Below are 4,034 nucleotides of genomic sequence, written 5' to 3'. Positions count from 1 at the left end.
TCTAGTTACAGTTCCAGTAAGGCTTTAGCCTTCTTAAACCTAAAAAGAAAAATACAGCTTCTTATTCACTGTGTTTTGCTGCTTACAAAGTCCAAGTGTTATTAGGAGTGTTGTGGTTTAACACCTGCCAGCAACTAAGCACCACACAGCCGCTCACTCACTCCCCTGCAATGGGATGGGGGACGGAATCAGAGGAGTAGGAGTAACAAAATTTGTGGGTTGAAACAGTTGAATAGTGAAAGCAAAAGCCACACACACAAGCAAAGCAAAACAAGGAATTCATTCATCACTTCCTATCAGCACGCAGGCGTTCAGCTACCTGCAGGAAAGCAGGGCTCCTCATGCATACTATTACTTAGGAAGACAAAACACCATCACTCTGAACGTCCCACCCATCCTCCTTCTTCCCCCAGTTTATATACCGAGCGTGATGTTTTATGGTCTGGAATATCCCTTTGGCCAGCCTGGGTCAGCTGTCCTGGCTGTGCCCCCTCCCTCACTCACTGGCAGGGCAGCTTGAGAAGCTGGGCAGTCCTTCACTGCTCAGCAATAGCTGAAAACAGCATTGTCAGCATTTTAATCCCAAATTCAAAACACAGTACTGTGCCAGGAAGAAGATTAACTCTATCCCAGCTGAAACCATGACAAGATGACAACTGCAATGAAATATTTTTGTCATTTTAATAAAACTTTTTTTCTCTCTCCTCATAAAGAAAATGTTAAGTACAAACAGGGCTGCAGACTGTCAGGCTCTATGTACTCTGAATACGCTCTACAGTATACTCTATTAGTGAATAGTACACTATTCACAAAATGCTCCAAAATTCACCTTAAATCAGGAAATTGAGGCTGCCTTATTAAAACCAAATGCATCTGAAAGCAGATACTACGGCACTATAATGTCAGGAAGTTTAAAACCAGAAGGGATACTAGGATGTTCTGGTTTGACCCCCTATATATTTTATGCCATGCAGCTCAGACAAAAAACCAAAACAGGCTACCACTACCCTTGCAACCCAAATGAACTGTTTAAATAAATGATGCTCATGTAACCCCAGACATTTCAGGCTTTAAACTGCAGTAGGAAGCACGAAAAGCATAGTTCTGTTGGCAGAAGTGCCAGCAAGAAAAAAGCCTCCTTTAGGAGTTCAAACTTTACAACCAGTCCAAAACAAAGCATGTGAATATGACACTTACCTCCCAAGCTATACAACCAATCAACCTCAATTTACTTTCAGCCATGACCAAATGATCCAGATAAGACTAAACACAGGCTAAAACCTAAAATATATCAGGACTATAAAGCAGCTAACTAGCTAAAGCACTTAAGTGTGACACAGCCGTCTAAACACAGAGCTGCAATGCCTTTAAGCAGGTTGAGGTCTGTACTCCTCCCCTACGATGCCCAATGAACTGCCTTTAAACCTTCTTCTTAAACCTTCCTCCAAGGCCAGGAAAAAAAAAATAATATGCAGAATGGCAATTCAGCTCAACACCTCTATTCTACTCCAAACACAAAAACAATTAACTCATTAACTTTCTCTGAGACCCAAACAAAATAATTAAAAAAAAAAAAATCTTTTTAGAGACTTGCCAACTAATCAGAAAGCTATTTATTATTCACCTTCCCTATTGCAAAACAACCCATTTCTTTAATGAATATTTCCAGACACTCAGCATTATGCCGTTTTGGTATCTCTGAAGTGCTTTCTAATTCCACATCGTTTTCATGTCTGAATACACATACTGTGCAATTACTTATAACATATAATCAAGATGTTATTTACACTTCCCTTAAGTAAACTGAAGGGACTCAGATCCCTTTAGTCTAATGTCTGGAAACTAGACCTGCGGAGGTCTGCCTAGTTTTCCTTCTGCTCATAACAGTGCATTTAGTCTCTGCATTGGCCGACTTCACACCCTACCCATTCAATGTACTTTGAACATCCAGTACTGTCTCTTCTCAAAGCTTAGAGCCCAAACAAATACTTAAATCCTCTCATATCACTTAACCACACTGCAGCTACAGATCTAGATTCTATGCCTTACTTACTCCACTGAGGTGTAAGGTTTCCTCTCACTGCATTGTTCAGATCAGGTGCATTCACTTACTACCACATTAATATGCATGTGACAAGAATACATTTTTAAGCTAATGTATAGTTCAAATAGACACTCAAAAAGCACAAGTAAGATGAAACAAATAGTATGCCCTATAACTTAATGCAGCACTTTGTGCCCATATATAAGCAAAAAAGAAACAATCTGAATATACCACTGCACTGATATCCATGGCCATGAATCAGTCCCTTCAATGGTCTTCATCATGCTGCACTATTAAGTCAAGCCTGACACGGCTATCTAACGAGCATCAAATAGCAACAAGTATGTACTTAATGCCATTTCTCTTATGCTCATTTGAATACAGTTCTTGCCTGTAACAATCAACTCTCTTCACAACCTCCTGGCAAGTGGGAGATGACAACTTGAAGTTATTTCAGCTAAGAGCCTTACAAGGTTAACAGTTTTTGGCGATTCATTAAGAGACATTAAAGCACAGAATCCATCCTTAAAGCATATAATGTGGACAGCAACAAAACTGATGGTCAAAAATTAGTCTAACAGATCATATAAACTAGAAATATTGAAGGACTATGAGAAAATTGGGGAACAAGAAATACATAATGCTGATTTTTATTCTCTGTAGGGACATATTATACAGCCTAACTACTCAGGTACAACTTAAGTTACAACTAATGTGCAGACTAACAGCTGTGACCAAAAAGGGTGGTGGTCACAGGCACCTCACCACACTGCAGTCACACATTCCTCACGCCTTCGTTTGTACTGGCACCCACTCTTGCCTCATCCCACAAGAAGCCACATCAAGGAGCGAAAAAGACAGAAAGGTCTGTACTTTACAGGGGGAACAAAGTTAGGTTTTTGCTGATTTTCCACCAAAAACCAGGTCTCCAAAGTGAAACAAACACTAACGTAGCCCAAGGTCCAGGCAGGGATCTGTAAATCTGGCTGCTTCATTCTTAATTATCTACATGAAACACTGTTCAGAGAGTTACAGCCCTACAAGTTAAACTTCCAATTTACTGCAATCAGAATTGTGTTTCTTTATAATATGTTTATAGAATATATGTGTGTATATATATATTATATGTATATAGAATAAATGTTTCTTTAAAAACCCATAATTGTTAATGAAGGAAACAAAGATCTATTACCAATAAATTAGACTTAAAAATGTCCTCTGAAATTAATTTTGTTCAGGTATCTCAATGACACCAGAAGCTGTTAGAAAAAAGCACACCACCTTTCATATTTAGTTTTTGAGATTTGCTTTCACACATTACTGTGCAGAATTGAGCTAATTAGGTCTGTTATTTCTTTAAGACATGTGATTGTCTACTAAACAAGTAAACTACAAGGCCTGATGTCAAGAGAATTGCTGGGATGCTCACTTAATACTTCTTCAGCCAGAAATACACCAAAGATGACATATTAATGGAGAGACACAGGTCACATTTTAGACTGTTACAAGGTCATCGATTCACATCACATCATTTGTCCTTACGTACACCTCACTTCTTTAAGCTGCAGCTAATCTCACTTGAAGAACAGAATACACCAATGTCACAAAAGTTTCCAAGTACATGGGTTGGCAAAGATCCATTTTTTTTCCCCAGTTAACAGTCAGTCTTCATTTTGTTGATTGAGTATTCTTTAGCTTCAAGACAGAACACTACTTTTTGTTGACCTATTACAAAAAAAGCACACCAAGAATAACTTGCCATTTCTCTAGGTAAACATTTGGTACATTTCTAACACGCTCACCTTCAGTTTATCTTTCAAATCTTTTATTTGTGCCCTGATTTCAAGATCAGCATTCTTTATTATCTTAGCCCAGTTTATTTAGTGGAAAACTTAACAACATGCAATTACTATGCCAGGCAGTAGTCACCATGGTGAATCCAGGAAGCCAGTACCTAGAACAGCCAACATGCACAGTACTGAAGTGAGCT

This window comes from Phaethon aethereus (assembly GCF_964289735.1).
Source record: "Phaethon aethereus genome assembly, chromosome: Z".
NCBI classification, from domain to species: Eukaryota; Metazoa; Chordata; class Aves; order Phaethontiformes; family Phaethontidae; genus Phaethon; species Phaethon aethereus.
The sequence above is the reverse complement of the archived record's forward strand: the minus strand, read 5'-3'. Positions refer to the sequence as shown.